The sequence below is a fragment of the Ascaphus truei genome, chromosome 2, assembly GCF_040206685.1.
Source record: "Ascaphus truei isolate aAscTru1 chromosome 2, aAscTru1.hap1, whole genome shotgun sequence".
NCBI lineage: Eukaryota > Metazoa > Chordata > Amphibia > Anura > Ascaphidae > Ascaphus > Ascaphus truei.
Genome location: NC_134484.1, coordinates 143,408,149 through 143,432,933, shown reverse-complemented (window position 1 = coordinate 143,432,933; position 24,785 = coordinate 143,408,149). Strand labels below are relative to the sequence as shown.

Below are 24,785 nucleotides of genomic sequence, written 5' to 3'. Positions count from 1 at the left end.
CACCTTCCAACACACGCCCCCCCCGCCACCTTCCAACACACGCCCCCCCGCCACCTTCCAACACACGCCCCCCCGCCACCTTCCAACACACGCCCCCCCCGCCACCTTCCAACACACGCCCCCCCCGCCACCTTCCAACACACGCCCCCCCCGCCACCTTCCAACACACGCCCCCCCGCCACCTTCCAACACACGCCCCCCCGCCACCTTCCAACACACGCCCCCCCGCCACCTTCCAACACACCCCCCCCGCCACCTTCCAACACACACACCCCCGACCTTCCAACACACCCCCCCGCCACCTTCCAACACACACCCCCGCCACCTTCCAACACACACACACCCCACCTTCCAACACACCCCCCCTCCACCTTCCAACACACACACACCCCACCTTCCAACACACCCCCCACCTTCCAACACACCCCCCGCCACCTTCCAACACACACACACCCCACCTTCCAACACACACCCCCTCCCCCCCCAAACACACCCCAAACACCACACAAAATCCAGCTGCCTCCCCTCCCCCCTCCCCGGGCCCAGCAGTGCCCCCCGGCCTCACCTGCCGCTGCGGGTCTGTGCTGAGGACGTTGGTGGCAGCAGTGACGGTTGCACAGCACGCGCGTCCCCCTGCGCCTCGCGCTCCTTTCCTCCGTGTCTTCCAGCCACCTAACCTGCGTCTCGCGCAGGCAGTGACACCCCTCTCCCTGCGTCACGCACACGGGTTACCGCACGCACACAGGGGTAGGGGGGGAGGGAGCTATTACAAGGGGGCATACAGCGAAATGGGGAGGGGGATAGTTACGGCCTGCAGCCCCTGACAGATGCAGGATCACTCCCCCTTCCCTTCCTTGCCTCTCAGCAGCGCGCGCTCAGTGTCTCGGTCTCTCCACCCATCCCTCGCTCACTCTCCTCCTCCTCCAACCAGAGACCTCAGCGCCAGCCGGCTCCTGATTGGTCGGAACTCCCATCCCACGTGACCCTGCAGGAGGCCCCAGGGGAGCCCGCGGAGATCAGGAGGGGAGTCGGTCAGGACGTCGCTGATTGGTTGAGCAGAGGGATAATAGGAGACGTTTGCGCAGCTCCACCGCGCTGGGGGAGAGGCAGCTCGGCCTGCATTGCGCGCAGAGCAGATTCAGCAGCGTGTCAGCCACCCACCAACATCATCACAGATAAGTAACGGCGGCATTTAAACCGTTGCGGGCTCGAGTACATCGCGCGCGTCACTCACACCCCCCATCCCCCATATTGACGTGATGCGGTAGCCTTGACAGGCAGTTGGAGACAGACGCGCGGCGATTGGTTGGACGGCCGCTGACGTCACCATGTTTTCCGCCCCTTTCTTAAGTGTCACGTGACGCGTCGCGCTCGGAAGCTTCTGGAACCGGAGAGCGGAGGTGTTACCGGGCCACGGGCGTCACGGAGTCATCTGCTTTTTACGTGTCTTGTGAGTGATCTGAGGAATGTGAACTAAATGGGTGCGGGGCTCGCTGTGTTTATTGTGCCTCTGTTTTGATGGCGCAGTGAGTATTGCACGGAAGGTTCTTTGCGCATGCGTGTTGTGCCACGCCGCCAGGGGACGGGGCGTGATTACGCCACGACGTCCATACGTCACAATGGCTTGACAGCTGGCTGTGTTGACAGCTTCAGTCCCACATTATTATTGGTTCATTCCTAATCACGGGATGTGCTGTATAATGGGCACATACCTGCATGGGCACTTTTTATTTCGTTTTAATTCACATGATTAGTCTTCCGTTGAAAGGTTATATCACGTGTGCAGAATTTATTTTATTTATTTTGGTTCCTCTAAAAACAGAATTGGTTTCTAATTTCTGGGGAGCTCCTTGTAATTATCGTCTGTCCCGGTATATATTTGGTCAATGATGAGCTGAAAGCACGATTAAGAAAATGACAAAGGTAGAACAGAGGCAGAGGAGAGAACGTTATATGAGGGCAGATGAACGGTACATTTACGACCTAACCTATTTTCTGGGCGAAAAAAAAATTCTATTGGTATCTCAACTCATTAAAATGTAAAGTTACAGTGATTAATGTTAAATCATAAGCTTTGCTCCATAGGATACGTTCCTTCCTATACCATTTGTATTGAGAGATCATATACTATTCTTTTGGAAAAAAACTAGAGAAAAGAGACCCATTTTAGCGAGTCTAGGAGGAATTAACAGTCCCTGAGAGCAACAGTGATTTAGCCTTCACTATTACATCACAAACGATATCCCATACAGTGGTCATGCCTACACAGGCATCTAAATATTCATAATAGCGTCATGAATATTTGTAGGTATGAGACTACCGCTGCAGAAGAGAGAACCACATGTGCGTGTACCCCCAAGGGAGGCACATCTGTCAGTCAAAGTTGCTCCACACAATACGTTGCATAGGTCTGAACAAAGCGTTAAGCACAATGGTGACTGACACCTCTGCATCCAATGGGGGTATGTGCACAATGCTTTGTAAGGCCGTGGTTATACCCAATAATGCATGCTACGTCGAGTGAAGCGGCGCCAAAACAAGTTGCATAAATCCAATGAAACTGCTCATACCGCAGACGATGGTTGCGGCGCACTGTACTGCAAATCGCCGGCTGGGAAGAGACTGACACGTGTTTTTTTTTCTTGCAACAGCCATGTCACGTGAGCGGTTCAACCAATGAGGGGGACCGCTCACGACCACACCTCCTTTGCTCTCCCCGGTATAATCAAGATGCTGCTCGGCGGCAGAGCTGGGTGACGTCACAGAATAGCGCTGCCGCCTTACAGCACTTGGTATAATCAAGACCTAAGGCCTCGGCCATGTTTAGTGCTTGCTTGCGGAAGCGCGCTGACGCACGCTCCCGCTCAGCACTGAGCGTAGGTCTTAGGGGAATTTAAAATTCCCCCGCTTGCCGGAGCGACAGGCCGGTCACGTGAGCGGTTCGCCCAATGAGGGCGAACCAGCTCCATGATGTCACTGGCCCGCGCCCGCCCTCGGGCCGCCCGCTGACAGCGCGTGCGGTAAGCAACCTCAAGCCAAGGAAAGCACCCGCTTTCCCTGCGCCTCAGCACGCCAGCAGGGAGCCTGGCCGAGGCCTAAAGCTACATGCAGAGGGCATTGTCTGGTGTGATTTTGGAGGCGGAGCTGTCAATCGACACTGCTCTCCAAAGAGGCTCTGTGTAAAGGTAGAGGTGGCAACATAATGTCATCGTTTGTAAAAGTAAAATTCATTAAGTACACTCTGAGTACAGTACTGAGGAAAAGGCGATTAAATGTTTTTTGACATTATTTCAAAATCATACTTAATGAGTTATGTTTTGGTAACTCTGAACTATGACCAAATAGGCCCTTAACAAGTTTTCAATCAAAATTTCAAGAAATTCCGAGTCAGGAAGTGCATTGTGTTGTCACAATGAAGAACAAGACTTGGTCATGATTTTGAAGGATACATTCCTAATTGTTAAATGTCTTCCATTATTCTGGGGTACTCTGCATCAAGTAGCTCACTTTTTCCTTTTTTGATAGTTACAGAAATATTATGAACAAAAAAAGAATAAAGTGATGCCAGCGAGTCACTCCAAAGTGTGAAACACTTAGCCGTAATTGGTCATTTCTTAACTTTCAGCCCTGTGAGTAATACAGTTTTTCAAGTGAAATCCAACAAATGATCTTGTACAGATGAAACCATTATTGGCTAACTGATGTGTTCAGGTGCAGGCTTTCAGGAACACTCGGGCACTTCTAGAAGGGGGGTTGAGTGTTCCTGAAAACTTGTATCTACAAGCATCAGTTACCTTATAATAGCTTCATCGCTAAACAACCACTTGTTCAGTATTTTCCTAACAATACTTGTTTTTACAGGGGGAATGTCTCAATCTTTCTTCATGTATAAGGGTTATATAACCATTGATAGTCTGAATATCTACATCCGATCTACATTTTCTTCTGCGTCCCACGACAGCACACACCAGTGGGTACTAGCTCCACCCGCTAGGTAGGACAGAATGCTGATTTTCTGTATAACATTTATATTTGGTTCCACTTATTATTCAGCCAATATTATTTATGCACTATAGGATCACATTGTATCTATTCACTTCAATATTTGTTTCTTAATCTGCTCCTTTTAATTTATACTTTCACTAATCTCCAGTACTCTAGTTATTTGTTTTTTAGTTATTTTGTTGGTAGTATTTGTATTTAATATTGAGGACTGTTAATGTTAGTCATTAATTTTCTTTGGCTATATATAACATCCTCCTTTTTTATTTTTATGTTATTGTACCAGTGTTTGTTGTAATTTGTTTTGCTTGTATATTGGGATCGGGGTGTTAAGAGTAGCGGCTTGCGCTTTTGGATTTTTGACTAATTATTATTATGCCGCGGGTGTGTTTTTGCCTCGCCTAGATGCACTTTAGTTTGATTTAGTATAATGGAAACCCCTACAAAAGTATACCCCCTGGCTTCCTTTAATCACTCTTTGATGAAGTACCTTGATGGTATGAAACGCATCAGGGGTTTTGTGGAGTGATGCATCTCAAACAATACATTTCTTTTAAATGGATTTTTGTCCAGCCATTCATACCGGCTTGCAGTGCACGCCTTCAATTCCCTTTTCTCTTTTTGTGGAGGAGTGGTTATATAATGGTCCATCCCCTCCTCTTGGATAGTGTATTTTTCTGCCCTAGCTGGAGGTAGAATGGAAGGTGTGTTAAAGTAGCAATACCACTTCTCCCCCCCCCCCCCTGCTTATAGCATGTGACAATGTACATTCCTACCCAAGCTGGCAATCGTTTGGTGCTCTTGTTATAAATCTCTATTAAAAAAAAAATAATTAAATCCTGATTGTGTGCCTAACAAAATGGCTGCCTTCTGACTGTGCTGCAGGCTGTGAAATGTTGTTTTGACCAAATCTGTGTCCATCCCTTCGTCGTCCCCCCACCAGAATCCGTCTGCGGATTGGTTACTAAAATAGCAGAGCGGGTTCATTCAAATCCGTCATTGAATACAATCCGAACAGATTTTTAAAAATCCGAACTGTAATTTCATATTGAAACCAAAATCCGTTGCCGGATTGTTAGAGAGAGCGAGAGAGAATATTTAAATGAGTCCCATTCCACACCTTCTAAAAGGATTTCCAAGCCAACTGTATAGAGTTTATAAGACAAAGGCACCAACCTAATGACTGGAAAGGTTTACGACCCAACAGGATTAGAACCCACAGTCACTGCTTTTCTAGGCCACCGCTCTAGTAGTGTGAGCTAAACCAGCTGATGGCAAGCAGTGCACACTACAGTATATACTAACAGCACACCTCCAAGGGATATCTATTTTGTTGATTGTGGCCTTGAAATGACTTCAAGCACAAACTAATATGTAGTGAGCTGAGTTACAGAGGCCAGGTAAGATTAAATAAAACACATGTTTTCTGACACACACACAAGTTAAAACAAGGTGAAACTAAGCAAATAAACCCTGCAGATATAGACAAGCTAATTAAAGCCATTCAAGGAGATTGATGATTTAGAAACGCCTATTAACAATCAGGACAGAATGTTTTAGGCTCCCGCAAAAAAGCAAGTTTTCCTTCTATATTCTTCTATAAAAGTCATGATCCAGAAGGAATAGGATAAGCCAGATAAAAAGATGGCGACAACTCGCTGGATTACTCGTGTACCCCTTCCTGCAGCAAGATTCCGAAGCATGGGATAATGCTCTGAAGATGTACTAGCCTGTTTCCAGAAGGCAAAACAACACCCTTAGAATACGCCTCAGCATTTAAGGTTTCTATGGATAAGAAGATCGATACGACATTAAAAAGTACATTTTTAGCTTCAGGTGCATCTTTTACACTGCTTGTATTTCTGGTTGGTGAATCTGAAATGAAATCTTGCTCCAGGAGTCCAGAGGTAAAATGCATAAGAATTATCCCAATATGAACCCAGCGATGGATTTCCTCTGTGTACTGTAATGCATAATTTGATCTTATTAGACTTCCAGCAAGAGCTCTAGCGCTTTCAGAAGAGCACTTAGCCTTAAAAAATACATCAGAAAATTGTCTGTGCACTGTTCCATTTGACGAATCTACTCTTTGTTCCAGAACAGGAACAAATCATACAGAAGCCAATTCCTTCCACAACACCGAAGGTCCCTTTGTTTTGGCAGATCGGTGTTTAAATCTTCAAGATTTCTTGCAGAATCTAGATCGGGTAGCCAACTCCAGTCCTCAAGAGCTACCAACATGTCAGGTTCCACAAGTGGCTGCGGACAACATTACGGTGGGAGGAAGGCTGAGGCTCTTTAGTTTCCTATTGCCTCTAATTACAACGGATCGGTGGGTGTTACAGATGCTTGGAAGAGACTATTCGATAGTTTTGAGTGTCCCACTAGAAAGATTTGTCGTTTCATCAACCTCAACCAGTCCCAAAACAAGAGGTGATGATGGCATTCTGCATCTCAAATACAATTGTAGAAGTGCTAAACCGAGAGATTGAGAAACATATTTGTAGTCCGACCAGGCTTGGCATACAAGCGCTTGATGATGGAAACTGCAAAGTCGGTCATAAACAGTTTGCATCCAGGAGATTTTATGATCGCTCCCTGGATCTAAAGGATGCATATCTTTATGTCCCAATTTGTACAAGCCACCAAAACTACCAGAGATTTGCGGTACAAGGTGCCATTAAGCACTTTCAATACGTGGCATTGCCCTTTGGCCTTTCATCAGCACTGAGTCTTCACGAGTCGTAGTCCTGGCTGCAGCGTTAAGACAAGGGATTTCAGTCATACTGTACTTAGACGATTGGATGCTGAAGGCAAATTCATCACTCGAGTTGAAAGCGGATTTTCGGTTGGGTTATCAATTGGGCCAAAAGTGTTCCAGTCCCCTCCCAGAAGCTATAGTTTCTGGGGCTTAACTTCTATACGGCCATGTGAAATGTGGCTGACGTGAGGAATTGCGTGAAAGTACTAGGCCTCATGCCAGCCTCCATTGAAGCGGTGGGCTTAAACATATGCAGCCCCCAGGGAAATGTCCTTTGGTCCTGTAGCAAGAATATATCCACCCTAGACAGGGCAATTCCCCTTCACAGTACAGATAAACTGGTTCTCACAGGAGCCAGTAGTACACGCTCAGCCTGATATGTAAAGATAAGTATAGGGGGTAGATAGGTGCTAACAGGGTAATAAGCAAATATGTATACAAAAGAACCCTAAAGTGTTGCACACTACACAAAACAATCAAGTCCTGATGGGTAAATTGTCAAATTAAAAGTTAACTTTTATTAATAGGATAAAATAAGTTGGCCTAATATGTGCACTGGAATGGTGTAATGCCAATAAAAAATAAATACCAAGCAAAATGCGGTGTCTAAATTATCTCTGGGTAAATAAGAGAACAGAAACGGTCAGTCTAAGTCCAGTTAATTGGGTGACCATTTACAGAGTGATCATATTCAAATACTCCACAATGTTTGTGAAGAAATCCTCAGAGAATGGTAAATAGACACCAATTAAAAATAGCTAATTAAAAGATGGCCAGTTCTGAAGGCAGCTAGATAGGCAGATGATTGCACAATTGGTACAATCACTGCCTCAAAAGATATGAGCCAATCAGTTCAGATAAGTCAATTGAATCTGTAGCACCTGATAATATAGCTGGTAACAAGCTGCCACCGAACTGCTCTGCACTACCCTACAGATGATAGACAGAAGGAGCAGTGAGAGTTAAGAGGGGAAAATAGTCCGTATCACAAAGTCGATCTACTAATCAGTATAAATGAAATTACTCCTTGAAAAAGCGCCACAAGCGGCATGGGAGAAGAGTCCAGTCACTATCTGTGCTTTTTATGTAGTCTTATTAAATATTTTTTTAACTATTTTTCCTGGTGAGTTCTCAATTTTTCCCTTGGAGCGGCTGTTTTGATCTATTTTTGCAATAAATTAAATTACTGTATGATTGCTCAATCTCTAAAGTATATTGGGGGCAGCGAGTGCTGGTGTGTAAGCTGCATCCTTCTACAGCGTCTTTGTCCCCCCCTCTTTAACTGCTGGCGTCATAACTGAAGTCTATGAAAAGGTAGATTGTGGCGATGACGTCACTTTATGACGCCAGCCTGGTCGGCAGCAGTTGGGGGGCAGGGGGGAGGAAGAGACTGTAGAACGATGTAGCTTACAACCCTGCACACTCTGCTCCTAGTACCGCTTTAACGATTGAGCCATTGGATTGTAATTTGATCTATACTGATTTGAAGATAGACTTAATTGCGGGACACTTATTCCCTCTTAACTTTTTTTTTTTTTGGTTACATAGGACAAACCACATCAAAAGGTTATTTTGCAAGGTGGATTAAAACTACAATCCTGGAAGGTTATAATGAGACAGGGAAACAATCACCGTTTAAGGCTAATGCTCATTCCCACAAGGACAGTACCACTTCTTGGGCAAAAAGAGCAGAGGCAGAGTTTGTGTATTCTATATTGCTCAGATACTACACTGTCCAAGGAGGGGGAAGTACCATTCCACAGCTACTCCTCCAGGAAATCAGCCATCTGTCCTACCTAGAGGGAAGAGTTAGTACCCACAGGTGTGTGCTGCCATTACTAGACTAGAAGAAAGGAGAAGATCGGTAAGAACAATTTACTACAGATGGTTAATTTGAGAGAACTAGAAAGTTGATATGGGGTAAGCTTGTCGCATTATTTATATATTTAATCATATTGATTTCTAATGTTTTTACGGCAAAACTTTATTCAGATTCAAATCTGGTCAAATGCTTCTTAATTTAATTGGGGGAAGATAAATAGAAATTAAATAACTTAGCAAGACACCTATAATTTCACTTAAAAAGTAATAATAAAGAACAAGGACTAAATGTGCCAAACTTCGAGTTTATATCATAAAACTCTCTCTTCGTTAAGCATGCTTTGGTGTAATCCAAAGACTCCTATGGAGTATTATTAGAGAAATCTATTAATTGTCCCAGGCCTCTATCTTTTTCCTTTTATCATTGTTACCTATAAAGTTCAGACCGAACCCAATATTTATTGGCTCTCATAAGGCTTTATCGGATTTAGTTAAATGTTTTTATGCCATGTCTCCTAACTCTTTACAATTACCTATATAGGATAAAATTTCATTTAAACTTGAAAGAAAACACTTATTTTTGTTGGCCTAGGTGGGTACATGCAAGTATTTTATACTTAAACTATACAGTTTGTCTAGGTAAATTCTTACTTTTTTTTTTTATTATTCTTTACTATTCACAGATTTTCAATTATATGTTGAAAAAATGTATACAGAAGAAGCTTTATTAAATTAGACCAATCTAGTTATAATTAAAAGCTGGGAAACATATACAAATTACCATATTCCCTATTAAAAATATGGGAAAGGATTTTTGATGGTCAACTTTTAAAGCTGCAGACCAAGCAATATCCTACATGTAAGCTCTTCGGGGCAGGGATTTATTTTCCTATTGTCTGATTTTGCTGCTCTTAATGTATGTTAATTCCCGGTACTGTATTCTTTGTGAAGCGCTGAGTACACTTTTGCGCTATATAAATAAAGGCAGACTACAATGTTGTTGTTGTTTTTTTTTTAATCTGTTCTGTACTATGAGAAAATACTTTTAGCATTAAAAAAACTGAATGTTACATTATAAATATAACTAATAGTACGACGTCATCGCGTTGACGTCGGAGGTCACGGGTGAGATTGTTCCGGTATCGGGGGGAGATAGAGGGTGTATATTTGTGGTGGTAGCGGAGACCATACTACCACGCTTGCAACTGCATATTATTGCGTTCTAACTGCAGGTACAACATTGCGGTGCACTGTGCACTGTGAATATTGCGTTTTTACTATATGTTATACTGCTACACCCTTACACCAAACTAGGGAGGAAGCCACCGGAGGGGACTCATATATGTTTGAGATTGATATGTGATACTCAACACGATCTTCCCCCCTACACATACGTGTATATACGCTATACTTACCTCCTACCCTATTCCCCGTTCCGGTTTTGATCACCATCAGGAGGGTTCATATAATGTATTAAACATTGAAATATACAGTACTTTTCCTCCTGTTATCACCCACACCTTGTGTTTTAAATGTTTTTATGCCTACTGATTATGCGTCGTTGTGATATATAATTAAATAAATCTTTATTGTTTTGGCTACATCAGGCTTTTTTTGGTAACCGTTTACCCACCAAGTTGGGTGTGATTACTTTTGGTACCCCCTACAGCTTTTTTGGTTATATGTCAGGGAGCACTATCCCCCTATAAACACTTTTGATTAGCCTGTATGTGCAGTGGTAAAAGGGATCTGTGGGAGACTCTCTATCTCTTCATGTTTACTTGCTGTTACATTATAATACATTAAAAATGTCAAGCATTTTTTGTTTCTATCGCAACCATTTACACAGTCACATCCCCTTCCTCTTCTGAAACAGGCTCTGGCACACCCCTTTTTGAGCCCTGCCCTCTCTAGCAGTGCATTGTTCATGTAAGAACCTGGAGCTCTTTTGACTGTGTGCGGACACCGTAGCTGGCCCATGCGCTTTGACCTGCTGATCTGTACGCGGGATCAGGAGAACACTGCACCAAAGTGCAGGAGGTGGACATTTACATGCGAGTTCATTGTCACTCACGTTTTTACTTTAATAAATTGTCTTTTACATTTGTTTGTGCGGTGTTGTCTTCCCTCGTATGTGCATGGTATGCGTACTGAAGTTAACACCGATGAGGCTATACCTGTGACGAATTGGGAAGGGAGCATTAGCTGACTGCTGCAGTGAAGGAGCAGCATAGAGGAAAGAAACCATTTTATGGATTCAGTACTACACATGGCCGTGTGAGTACGTCAATAGATTATATTTCACATCACTTGTTTTCACCATCATTGTTGATTTCAGTATTATCTCTGAATTTGTCTATTTGTTTTGCCCCCCCCCCCTGCCAGAGTGCCTATACTGTATCTAGTGACTGCCTGGTCACATGATCTTCCCCACGGACTTTGCATCTTTGGTCTTTTTCTGCTGCACTGACAGCCATTTAGTGAACCCCCGAGCTGAATCTTTGCCAATCTATCGGAAACTTAGCTAATTACTTATCATTGTGTGGATTGTATTGATGCACATATTAAAGGGGAGGAAACTAAAAATGAAAAAAAAAATGGCAGCTTGGAGTGCTGCTTTAAATCTGTATCTCACCAGCTTTCTTTTTCTTTCCACGTAGAGCTGCTGACTAATTTTGGATGGCCTTTGTAACAAAGAAATTGGCTCTTTAGTTATGTTCTTTTCCATTGCTCTAACACATTAACATGTTGGCATTTAACTTGCAATAAAATGTTATCTTGTTCAGATTTACAAAATCCTCTCCAGCTTGAATACGTTGTTTGTAGATCAACCATTTTAACACAATACTTTTTTTCATCTTGTACTTTAATAGATAAATTGTGCATCTTTATAGTTGATTTAAGTTTTTCATTACTTTTAAGCACATTTGTGCAGTATTGTTGTTACATTTGTGTAGTATTGTTGTTACATTTAAGAGTGTATAATTTGTGTGTGTATCTATCTCCATTTCTTTAAACCTAAAAATTCTTAATAAACAGTTTGAAATACATATAGATTTCGAAGTTTAATGTATTTGAGTAGTCAGAGGTCAGTCCTATATATTTCCTCCCCCCCCCCTCCCATTTTCTGGCCTCTTTGCTCTCTTCCAAGGCCTCTGTTTGGGCACAATACAACTTCCAACATCACAGGAACACACAGAAATGTCACATTTGTGTCCCTTTTGTGCTTCTCCAGTGTTGCTGTATGAACATGTGCTGTCAATCTGATGGGAAATACACATGGGGCAATAGTTTTGTTGTCATGGGAGGAGGCACTCCCTGTTATGAGTGGCAGCATGTTAGAGCGATATTGCAACATGTACACCTGGTGGATTTGCTAATGTGAGGAGTGATCTTGGGAGACTAACCATAATTTGAATAAGCCATAGACAAGGAGAGTATTTTAAAAATCTCCCTTGGTTAAGAAGCATTTGATCTTGCAAAGTTCTTTAAACTTTTTATGAATTTATCCCATTATACAACTTTTTTTTTTTTCTGGGACTGGGTTCAGTTTAGTCAGCATAGATAAGAAATAAAGTTCCCCCTCTACCCTCTGCTTTTGTGTTCCTAATTATATAGATGTAGCAGAACGTACTTGGATCCATTTCCTCTCAATGAGAAGAGTGAGCTGCTAGTTCTTGGGGATTTCAACTTCAATTGGCTTGACCCTAAAAACCACAAAATCCAGATACAGCTCAAGTCACTTAACCTATCATAACTCATTTCCCAACCCACACGGACAAACCTGAAATCGCATAACCATTCCTTGCTAGACTGGATTCTTTCCTCAAATCCCAGCAGAATCCAATCCTCTGGCATCCTTCCTGATATTTTCAGTGACCATGCAATAGTGTACTGTGTAAGGAAAATTAAACCGCCCCATTCAAGCCCTAAAGTTCTCCTCACTAGAACATTTAAAAACTTTAACCCACAACCAGTTTCTGGATGACCTTACCAACTGCCCATGGCACAGAATCGATTTAATTCCCGACCCTGATTCTGCGCTCGACTATTTCCAATCCGAGTTCTTAAAACTCTGTGATACCCATGCTCCACTACGCAAAATAAGGGTTTGGGGGCCCACCTTCCATGGGTTACAACTGACCTTATAGCACTCTACCAGTTCAGGGATGCCTTGTGAAAAAGCTACAAAGTAACTGGCACTACCAAGGATCTCAATCACTACAGATGCCTGCGGAACATGTGCACAAGGCAAACAAGGCATGCAAAAGCACAATATTACTCTGACAATCTCCACCAGAATACATCAAACCCAGCAAACTTCTGGAAGGTTATCAACAATATATTCCACACTTCTAACCATCAACAAACAAGTAATATCACTAAGGGGGATATTACTTTGACAAACCCCACTGACATTGCAAATGCATTCAATGATTACTTTGTGTGGTGTGCCACTAACTTATTAGCGAAACGCAGCCCAAACCACAAACCTGAATCTCATCCTGGGAGTACCCCTATAGTCCCACCCCCTCCCAACACTGCCCACAATTTTCAATTTGGCCAAGTATCCGAAGAGAAGATTACACAAGCGCTCCTCAAATTAAAACTAAGCAGCCAATGTGGACCTGACCTACTACAATCTAGGTTCCTACGACTTGGTGCCCCAGCCATTGCCAAAACAATTGCTTCCATAGTCAACTCTATTCTGTCTTCAGGCCATATCCCTAAGACCTGGAAAACTGCCAGAGTTGTCCCAATCTTCAAAAGTGGGGACAAAAACAATGCCACATGCGACAGCCTCTGAACCAATCAAAAACCTGGTCGCCCGCGATGTCGCCATATGACATTCATTCAATGTTTATTTTTTATGGGAGATTGAGTTCTGAAAGCGATCAAACCGTACGTAGGATGCTCACTTCTGCGCGTCGGGTTGGTCTGGATAATATGATTGCTACCAAAGCGATCACATGGTCGCAAACCCAGAAGTCTGGTGGCACTCAGGTGTTGCCAGACTTTCAGCGTCATAAAAGGTAAAAAAAAAATTTAACATAACTTTTTTCCATGGTAAACCACAACCATAGATTTTCTTTTTAGTCTGTCTACTGTATTTGTGATTTGGGTTTAGAGTCCTCAAAACTAGAGGTGAATTGTGTTTGTATGGTTCTTATAAAGCCATTTTCATTAGTAAAACCAATAGCTTATTGTAAGAGATGTGTGCAGAAATATGCAATAGAGACCGTTTTTAAGGTGAAATTAAAATAAGGCTTTATTGCCTGTTCCTTTAAACAATACCACAAACCAAAAAGATACATAAAACCATAAACACCTATCCCTGTGTAAGGACAAACTTACTTCCCCAGTCCCTCTCTGCAAGGCTGGGGGTAAGAAGCCCCTTACCCACTTATAACTCCAAAGTCTCAGCGGTACCTTAACGCAGGTGGCCCTTCAGGTCAGTGGCGTCCAGGTAGGTGTCTGCTTTAGGGTCAAGGCATAGGTCTGTTCCCCTTTTGTCTTGCTCTCAGACCATAGCCCCTCTGTTTCCTTATGTCAGCTCCCTTGTGAGCTAAGGAATCTCCTTCCTGTTTCAGACCAGGCTTTATCTAACAGTCCTAATCAGCCAGGGGGAGTCTGGTTGATTGCCTGTGTACAATTAACCAGCACACTGCTGGATTTAGAGTCAGTTTCTCTCCAACAGTGCTAAGTCCCTGTCACACTCACACACTCACTCACTCACTCACTCACTCTCTCACTCTCTCTCTCTCTCTCTCTAGAATCCTCTGGACTCAGCGTAAACGCAAGCATGTGCATTTAACAGAATGCAAGCAAGCAAACAAGTTACTTCAAGGGTTTTGCTGTAACAAAGCCTATTACACTAATTGGTTAAAGAAATATTGTTTTGACTACATAGAATTGCCATTTTAAGTCCATCCAGTATTTTTATTTTTTTTAATTGCACATGGGACTACAGAAAAATGATAAAAGCATGAACACGTCTGTTTTGATACTAGTAGTGACAAAATAATAAATTTTGCATAAATACAACCTGAGATATGGTAAAATTGTGTTTTTATTCTATGTTACTGCAATAATGGTTTCTGGATGGAACTGCACTTTTAAAATAGACCTAACATTTAATCCTCCCGGTAGTATAGAGCCTGCAGAATGAGGAGCATGAGCTTAATTCACTGATTTAATCCTGCCAGCAGTCTGACTAATGCTTTCTACATCAGATCATCATTCACATGTACCAAAAGTTAAACCTTATGCTTAAAAAAAAACTAATACATGGATATAAAGAAAAATTAGAAGCAAAACTATGAAGCAGGGATTTTATTTTATTCCACAAATATAAATCTCACTTGAGCACATTTGCATGTCTCAGACAGGTCACCCTGCTGTCCACCATTATCTCAACATAGTGCTTTCACTGTAGCCAGGGAATCTGGGAAATGACATGCAAATGAGCACACAGTGTCACCTTTTACTCATGCCTGCTTTATTATACAGCTTTTGAGCACAGCCTCGGATAAAGAATTACATACCAGTAAACCTACTCGCAGAAAGCTGTTTTCATCTTTTAGGTCTCAGTGGAGGATGGTTGTATTGGCTTTGCAATTTGAAGCTGGGATAGGTTTAAACACAAGTTATGGTGGGCAAACTTTTTTTTTTATTCCAGAACCAGATCTTAAAGTTGCATTAGCTCTTGCCATATTTTTTATTTTAATAGATGCAATAGTTCCTTACCTTTTTTAAGGCAATGTAATTATCTAAGCTGCCGTGATCGATCGGTAAAGATCCTTCTTGTGAAGGTACCCAATTTGGAGGAATTGGTGTAGCTTTCTAAATAGTTGCTATAGCAACCCAAGGAAGCTGAACACATACAAAAATAATTAAACAGGGCATTGAGGCCTGGAAGCAGAGCAGAGAAGACGTGGAGCTCCGTGGGCTTTAGGCTACCCTTATAGTATTTGCGACGTCGCACAGCACCATAGCAAGTACATGCAGTCCGTCGCGGGTGCCCATAGTGGGCGCGACCGCAGTGCAGAGCGACGGAGCGGTCGCGATCGTCGGTAGTCAAATGATTGACTTTTTCGTCTTTCTCCGCGTGACAGCAGCACAGACAATGAGATTGAACCACTCGCAGCCACGCCCCCGGTCACTCTCTGGTCTCCTCAACCAGCGTGCAGGAATCGCTATTGCGACAGCTGACATCACTTAGCCCTTAGTGTAAGTGTAGCCTTATAGATATAAGAGCTTTCCGTCCCCAATAAATAAATATTACACACACACAAAATAGAAAGTGACCAGAGCAGGGGACGACCCCGTAGATCTCCCCCCCCCCCCCCCATGAACAGTGGTGAGGCTTGCTTGCAGTGGCAGAAGAGGCTGGGTGACCGAGGTTGGAAGCGGGGCGGCCACTTTGTCTCAGTGCTCCTTCGCAGGGCCACCGGCTTGCCAATCGATTCCTCCATTGTGCTAAGAGGACCCTGCAGACCTCCCCTGTTGTTGAGATCCTCCACTCGTGAGCTGTGGCGGCGTGGGACCACCCGGCTTGTGCTGTTCCCTGCATTCATGAGGAATCAAGATGGCCGTCGTCGGCCTGTGAAACAGCGCAGTCAAGGTAGTGTAAGGAATCCGCTCCGCAGTTTACTGGTTGCCTTACCTTGCAGACGTGTGCAGTCCTGGAGCACCTCTCCTGATGTTTGCTGCAGCCTGGATTCACTCACCAAAGCTATACACACTCCCTCTGGTATCTACTGCAGCTGTGCAGCCTATCACTGCAACCTAGACTTGCATTCATTCATTGGAGCAGTACCTTCACACCCTCCTCCGGGGATTGGCCCGCTGACCTTTAAGTATTGTCTTCCCATAATGCTCCCTGCCGAGCATAGTCCTTCCTGGATGTCACTATCTGTTCTGCCACAAGCCCTCGCTTGTTCCTGTCTCTCATGCTGAAGCGGAGTATTCTCCTTGTTGTCTGCAGCTCCAGGTTTCCTAAGGCCGGCTGCTATATTCACGCAGCGGTCTGCTCCAGTCTCCTGTGTTGTAGCTGAGTACTCTTCTTGTTCACTTCAGCTCCTTGTTTCCTGTGACCGGCTGCTATATTCACGCAGCGGTCCACTCCTGTTCTCCTGTGCTGAAGCAGAGGTTTTCGTCCCTGCGTCCCTCAGCCTCCTGGATTCCTGCACTGAAGCGGATGTTTCGTCCCTGCGTTCTTCAGTCTCCTGGATTCCTGCACTGAAGCGGAGGTTTCCCTGTGTATCTTCAGCTTCCTGGTTCCTGGGGCCTACTCTTTCCCTAATCTAGAGAGGCCGTGTCCTGGTTCCTGCGCTGAGATAGAGGATTCCCTAGCCCGCTCAGGACTCTTGCGCTGTAGCACTGGTGCACCCGTGCAGCAAAGCGGTGTGCTACTCTGGTCTGCCTACCATCTCCTGTGACCAGTACCATGGGCCATGGTCGTCGCTCGCGCAGAGGCCAACCCCGCGCTCCTAAGCTGAAGCGGGGCTCTCCTGACTACCTGTTGCCGAACTCTTGCCTGAACAATGTTTATCCTGATGTCTCCTGTCCTGACCCTGGCTTCTACAACGACGACGCTGTCTTCTCCAATCCTGATCCTGCGACATATGGCTACGAACTGCGCAATCCGGATCAGCCTGCGCGGTCTCAGGTCGGTGCTTTTACAACCCCACCTCAGCCTCGCGGTCCGGTCCTGGTTTGTGGCGAGCAGAACCCTGACAGTATGCTCGGCCGCACAAACTCGGACCGCCCTGTGGTGAGGGTTGGTAAGTTTCTGTCTGAAAGCCTGTCCCAGCCTGTAAACCAGTCCCAGTGTGAATACCAATTTCTATGTGAGATAATACCCCTGATTGAAGATCTGATTGTGTTTGTAGGTTTAACCCCTTTGCAAAACAAATGCCGTAATGATCTCATGATGGTTTACCGCCTCCGGGACTTAAAACAATCGCTGGCCGCTTGTATTTGCTTTCCTGGTTACCCTTTAACTTGGGAAAATGTGTACCCTTTAGAATTGGACGACGCCCAAAAGGAACTCTCTTCCCTGGCCTTGTCTTTAGACATTTATATAGCAAAAGAGGACCCTCTCCTCATGTTGGCTGATGCCCAAAAAACACTCCATATCCTTTCCATGACATTGGACATTTGCATAAAGGAACAGGATTCTCCCCTCGCCAGCTTCGCTGCCGCTTGGCTGTATCCCTGGTCTACCACTGATCCTTGCCCTGAGTGTATGCCCGGGTTCCCTGACACCAATGATATGTTTTCGTTAACCCCTGCCGATCAGTCCTGTGAGGTCCCCCTGGAGAATACATATGTTGCTCTACCCAGCCCTAATGTTCTTGTATCAGAGAATAAGTTCATTAGTTCTCCTATTTCTAGCTCAGAAGTCCTTTCTCTAGGTCTTGAGGGTTTTCCAGCTTTAACCCCTGCCGAGCAGTCCTGTGAGGTTCCCCTGGAGAATACATATGTTTCACTAGCCAACACTAAGGTTCTACTATCAGAGAATAAGTCCCTTTGTTCCCCTATTTCTAACTCCGAATCTGTCCCTCCAGCTCTTGAGGGTTTTCCAGCTTTAAACTCTGCTAGGCAGTCCTGTGCGCTTTCCCCGTCAGAGAAAGAATCCCTAAGTTCTGTTCCCAGGGTCATTTCTGTATTAACCCCTGAGGGGCAGCTCTGAGTTTCCTTTGGTAAATCCCTGTTCTCTGTCAGCCATGGTCACGCCCCTAGCTTCAGAGGAGAGATTCCTGGTCTGTCCTAATACAGAGAGAAGATTACCTATGTTTCTCTCAGGCATTGTCTGCATTAACCCCTATAAATTCTTGCTGCCTCCAAGTTAATGCCTTCGTTTTAGCCTCAGAGAATGAGTCCACAAGTCAGACAGCAGAGGTTGCATTGAGGGATTCCCATAACCGTACGGAGTCCCTAGATATTCTTTGCTATAAATCCACTGCTTCAGCTCAAGTTTACGCAGTTTCGTCTCCGGAGACTTCGGCTAAAGTTCTGGTTCCTGATAAATGTATTCAGGAGTCAGGTTTTTCCCTAAGCTTGCTCGCAGAGTTCCTTCTCCCGGGTGTTTCGCTGAACCAGCCTGTCGCCCACATAGCGGTGATCCCTGCTTCAGCGCATAGTTCCCACATTATGGAGTCTGCAGTAATTTCTGGTTTCCCAGACATTCCTTACCAAATACCTACTTCAGAGACCAGTACAGTTATGATTCACCCCCGTGTACTGTCTGAGTTCTCCTCCTCTTTAAGCTTAGGGTTAAAAGCATACAGTAGTCTGTATGTCCCTCCTGGGGTTCATATTATGTTCCCAGGAATGTTTGCTGACGCACGGTTTTCTCCCCAAAGTGACGCTTTTTCATATAGATTAGTAAAAAGCTTGCACACTGTATCCCTTTTCACTGAATTGTGTCTTACTAGTTTTGAGACTCTGAGAGGTAATGATTCTCCTTCTGATTCTGAAGCTCTTCCTACAAGGAGTATCCTGATTGGGGGTCCCCCTGATTTCTCTGTCCAGGCTAATTCTCCAGGGATCAGCATATCTGTGGTCACTTCCTTAGTACTGTCTGAGGTCACCATGCATATATTACAAGTCCTGGGGTTTAAATCTGAGCTATTTAGCTGTCCTGCCTTTGCTGAAACCCAGTCCCTCAGTACTGTGTCTAAATATGCCCCAGCAAACATGGGGTTACTCTGGGAAGAAATGAAAACTCCTGTCTTAAAGGGTATTTTTTCTCACATGTCCAGCAAATCTAGAACCTCAGTAATTGTTTCTAAGTCACTTATCAATACATCTGATTTTTTCTCTAATCAAACCCAGACACCCTCACTATCGGTTAGGAGTCCTGTGATCAGAGATTTTGCACTAGAAAACACACCAATTCATGTTTTTGTCAGGTTAGGTACCCCTGTGGTTAGGGCCATTGCAGTTTCGGAAAAGACTCCTTGTACTCCTAAGGTGCCTGTCATTAAGAGTTTTCATAGTTCATACTTGCTGCTTGTTGATTCTCAGGGCCCTGTCACTGAGGTACAGACTTCAGCTTCTGATGTTAGCTTCCCTCCCACCACTACCCTGGCTCTGCCTTTTTCTCAAGCTACTGATTTAAAGATCCCAAGGACTATTCCTGATAAAGTGACAATATTATCTCCCAATGAAGATTTCCCAGTATTGGAGAGCTCTACTGTTGTTTGCTTCTCTGCTCCTGCTAAACCATGGTTTTGTCCCTTGGAATTTTCGGTTGCCCCTGTTATTTCCTCTCAGTTGGAAATACTCTGTACGTATCCCAAGATTTCGGTCCCTATGCCTGGTTTACTGCTTGCCTTGTCACCTTCCATACCAATACCGGGAGATGCTTCCAACCAACCTATACCCTTACGAACCATTACCTGGGAGCCTTCTAGAGGAAAAATTCCTCGCAAATTCCAACATGCAGTGGTCAGCCAAGACTTTTTCTGTTACAAAGTTCCTCCTGGTGTATTCGATCAACTATCAGGGCCGCTGATCCTAGAGTCCGGTTCATTTATTAAAGACTGGGCTTCCTGTAGGGCTTCTCCTGCCGTTTCTGCTCTGGAACCATCTGGTTCTTCACAGCCCTGGATTTCCAAGTCATTTTGCGAGGCGAGCCATGTACCAAAGATGTTTCTTCCATCAATCTCATATCCTAGAACTGTACTCACCAAAGAACTGCTCGTTTACGGATGCCCTTTCCACCTAAAGAATTTTAGGAACAACTCAATGTCCCCAAGACCCATGGATGGTCCTGTCTGGCCGCAGTTCTCACCGGGGGGTGGGGGTACACTAAGGACTAACCACGAGTCTCTGGACCACGACTCTAACCCCAATCCTAGACGGTTCAGCAACAATTCCCGGTCCCCCAACTCTAGGTGTGCTCATGTTCGCCCGGAGGTCTCGCGTGAAGGGGGGGGTACTGTAAGGAATCCGCTCCGCAGTTTACTGGTTGCCTTACCTTGCAGACGTGTGCAGTCCTGGAGCACCTCTCCTGATGTTTGCTGCAGCCTGGATTCACTCACCAAAGCTATACACACTCCCTCTGGTATCTACTGCAGCTGTGCAGCCTATCACTGCAACCTAGACTTGCATTCATTCATTGGAGCAGTACCTTCACACCCTCCTCCGGGGATTGGCCCGCTGACCTTTAAGTATTGTCTTCCCATAATGCTCCCTGCCGAGCATAGTCCTTCCTGGATGTCACTATCTGTTCTGCCACAAGCCCTCGCTTGTTCCTGTCTCTCATGCTGAAGCGGAGTATTCTCCTTGTTGTCTGCAGCTCCAGGTTTCCTAAGGCCGGCTGCTATATTCACGCAGCGGTCTGCTCCAGTCTCCTGTGTTGTAGCTGAGTACTCTTCTTGTTCACTTCAGCTCCTTGTTTCCTGTGACCGGCTGCTATATTCACGCAGCGGTCCACTCCTGTTCTCCTGTGCTGAAGCAGAGGTTTTCGTCCCTGCGTCCCTCAGCCTCCTGGATTCCTGCACTGAAGCGGATGTTTCGTCCCTGCGTTCTTCAGTCTCCTGGATTCCTGCACTGAAGCGGAGGTTTCCCTGTGTATCTTCAGCTTCCTGGTTCCTGGGGCCTACTCTTTCCCTAATCTAGAGAGGCCGTGTCCTGGTTCCTGCGCTGAGACAGAGGATTCCCTAGCCCGCTCAGGACTCTTGCGCTGTAGCACTGGTGCACCCGTGCAGCAAAGCGGTGTGCTACTCTGGTCTGCCTACCATCTCCTGTGACCAGTACCATGGGCCATGGTCGTCGCTCGCGCAGAGGCCAACCCCGCGCTCCTAAGCTGAAGCGGGGCTCTCCTGACTACCTGTTGCCGAACTCTTGCCTGAACAATGTTTATCCTGATGTCTCCTGTCCTGACCCTGGCTTCTACAACGACGACGCTGTCTTCTCCAATCCTGATCCTGCGACATATGACTACGAACTGCGCAATCCGGATCAGCCTGCGCGGTCTCAGGTCGGTGCTTTTACAACCCCACCTCAGCCTCGCGGTCCGGTCCTGGTTTGTGGCGAGCAGAACCCTGACAGGTAGGCACGGAGACTGTCGGGAGAGGTTACAGTGTTGACTGTTCGTTCATCCCCCTCCATTTCTTTGGTCCGATACAAGCCACAAGAGCTCTAGGGGGCGTACAGAAGCGCCTGCCATTGGATGTGGGGGACGCTGGTTGAGGGCGATCTCTCTTGTGTGTCCTGGAATGGAGGCTCCCGGGGGATCGAGGTGAGGCAGAGGACCAGAACAAAGTGGTCGAAGGTCAGTACTGATGACACACAAGTAAACTAAGACTACAGTTAAGAGACTCACAGGGAAGAATGTAATCCCCTAGGAAGATGATTGGTGTGTGTGAGAGCCTTCTGGAGTGCCCTGCAACATCTCCTTATATTACCTGACCTTTCATACCACACCTGGCAAGGCAAGGTGGGTAAAACTAAAGTAGACAAAACGCCCAAATCCAATGACTACCTGAAGGACAAGCCAGCTGACATTGAAAAATTATTTCTCAAATATTATTCTGAGTTATACACAACTCAATTTGAACAGTCTGGTATGCCACCGACCTGTAAAACATTAAGATATTAAATTACCCAGGGTTTCAGCGGCAGGGGGAAACCATCTCCATCACGGAAATAGCGAGTGCAATCTCATCTCTCAAAAATGGTACAGCTATGGGACCAGGTGAGTATCCAAGCGAATTTGACAAATTCCCATCTCCCGAATTAGGTCCCATTATGTAGGGTGTTTAATGGGGGGTTCGTGACCAGGATCAATGATGGAAGCAAACATTACTACCAAAAGAGTGAAAGGATAGTTATTGAGCAAACTATATAAATTGCCCTTCTAAATTATGATATAAAAATGTAGCAAAAATTCTGGCCAACCGTCTGGAGCCCCTTATGTGCCAATTAGTGCATAAAGATAAAACAGGATTTATAAGTGGACAAGAAGAGTGATACCCGGTCAACCTAGAATTATGGATGCTTGGTACAGAGCAGCTGCACTAGGAGAAGGTAGCTAGCGAACAGAAAAAGAGGTCCTGTCAGGGAAGACCCCAAATTGCATGGACTCAAACTCTGTAAACAGTCTTTCGGCTGTACTCCGGATACACCAAAAATGTATCGATATGGATTAAATTCCAGTCAGGAATATATACTGCCTACCTAGGTGTACAAATCCCAGCTAATTTATAGCGATTGTATGACTTGAATTATAGTAAGGTACTTACTGATCTAAGTGTGTTGTTAGACACATGAAAAGGGCTAATGCTGACCTGGTGGGGTAGAGTGACCGCTATTAAAATGACGATATTGCCAAAATGTGTTTATTCACATTACTATCCATCCAACATTTTTATTTATTTTTTTACAAAAATAAGGTTTTTGAGATTGTCCTAACATTAAATTGTACTCAGAGCACCAACATATTAGTACTCCACTCCGATGCCCATTAGATCGAATTGGAGGAGATTATTACAGAAGCAAGGCCTATAGCTATGCTACTTTCAGATCCCTCAAGTATAGACAATCAGGGTGAAAGCACATCCATTTATCCCAAACACTTTCCATAACTGGAGCACAGTGAGTCTCTCCAAACTGCAGCTCTCCAGTATTTTGCTGTTTACTAAAATTAATATGATTAAACCCTTTTAATGGATTCGAATTTGAACCACTTGTCACTGCATTAAACACAGTAGGTATACCAGATAAACATTTCTACCAGCAAGGTGCTGTGATCTCAATGCAACAACTGCAAGACAAAATAGAACAACGAATTCCCCTTTACCAATACTTTCAGATACGGCATGCATTAACAAACCTCAAACACAAACACACACACACGCCTAGGCATATCTTATCTAGATGGAGCTATCCTATGTAATCTCTATACAGAAGACAACACCTCCACTTGGTACCTGGCACTCTAACATAGGAAGTTTAGATAATGAGTGGCAGGACATTGGGGGAAGAGTTACGAAAGACACAAAGCTTGGCCCCCTGCAGACGCACTTACTAGTATTCCCTCCTGTCTCTGTACGTTCTCCCTACCTACCAATTAGATTGTAAGCTCCTCGGAGCAGGGACTCCTTCCTTAATGTTACTTTTACAGTATGTCTGAAGCACTTATTCCCATGATCTGTTATTTATATTATTTGTTATTTATATGACATGTATTACTACTGTGAAGCGCTATGTACATTTATGGCGCTATATAAATAAAGACATACAATACAAGACCTCTGTTTTGCTTCACTAACAGAAACAAGCTACAACATTTTCTATAGAACGTACCTGACTCCTGTTAAATTGCCTGTACGCAACCGGCCAAACTGATGTCTGCTGGAAGCTATGTGGACAGAGTGCAGATAATCTGGACGTGGTAAAACTGCCCCAAAGTTAATTTTTTTTAGGAAAAGGGGTTTTCGTGTGAGAGAATATCAGGAGGTAGATGTATCCTTCCAGCCTGAGTATGCGCTGCTCTGATTAATCGATGCAGGCATCCCTGTACATACGAAACCCACACAATACACCATCTATGCCGCCAAAGATGTACAAGCTAGAACGTGGAGAAGACCCTCCACTCCATCCATAGAAGAATAGTTGGACACAGTGGAATTTATTAGAATGGAGAAGCTGACAAACGTCCTTATATATCCAACACCACAAAATACGGGCTACCTATCACGGCGTATAATGGAGTCATAATGACAAATGACGGCTTTCAGTACTAGGTTTTTGGGCCATAATGCCAGAGTCCTTCATACATAGAACAAGGTTAAGTTTGAAGTTCAGTGAATAAGATTATACTAGAACTGTCTGATAATCTATCAGTACCCCAGTAAATTGTAAAATGCATCAAACTCCTTTGACTGTTAACCTCTGTTTGTTCTTGTTTCTCTTTTACCTTTATATGGAATGCTTTATTGTTACATTGGGAGAACTGCAATGTACAGGTTCTCATAAGAATTGACTGCTGTCTACAATGTTTGATGGGTTTTGGAATATTGTATAAAGCAGGAATTTTCAATAAAAATTGAATACCAAAAAAGGGGGGGGGGGCATAGAGCATAGGAAAATGCAGTATTATCTAATATGACCATGGATTAAAAAAAAAAAAAAAAATAGGATTTTTTAGGTAATGCTGCTTTAAACTTCTAGACTGTGGTTTAAT

At 44.5% G+C, this 24,785-nt stretch overlaps 1 protein-coding gene and 1 long non-coding RNA gene across 10 annotated transcripts in view; one reads left to right on the top strand and one right to left on the bottom strand.

Moving 5' to 3' along the window:
* ANKRD12 (ankyrin repeat domain 12) overlaps positions 1 to 1,265 on the bottom strand; it is a 108,302-nt gene extending 107,037 nt beyond the window's left edge. For 4 of the 6 annotated variants that reach the window (XM_075585358.1, XM_075585357.1, XM_075585362.1 and 1 more), the window contains exon 1: positions 566 to 1,264. The gene's annotated coding sequence lies outside the window, so the exon portion shown is untranslated. Of the gene's footprint in view, positions 1 to 565 lie in introns of all 6 variants that reach the window. The other 2 variants (XM_075585360.1, XM_075585361.1) reach the window with 2 other exon arrangements.
* Positions 743 to 24,785, top strand: part of LOC142486898 (uncharacterized) — a 43,097-nt gene continuing 19,054 nt past the window's right edge. For 2 of the 4 annotated variants that reach the window (XR_012799076.1, XR_012799073.1), the window contains exon 1: positions 754 to 1,450. This is a non-coding gene — a long non-coding RNA (uncharacterized LOC142486898). Of the gene's footprint in view, positions 1,451 to 24,785 lie in introns of all 4 variants that reach the window. The other 2 variants (XR_012799075.1, XR_012799074.1) reach the window with 2 other exon arrangements.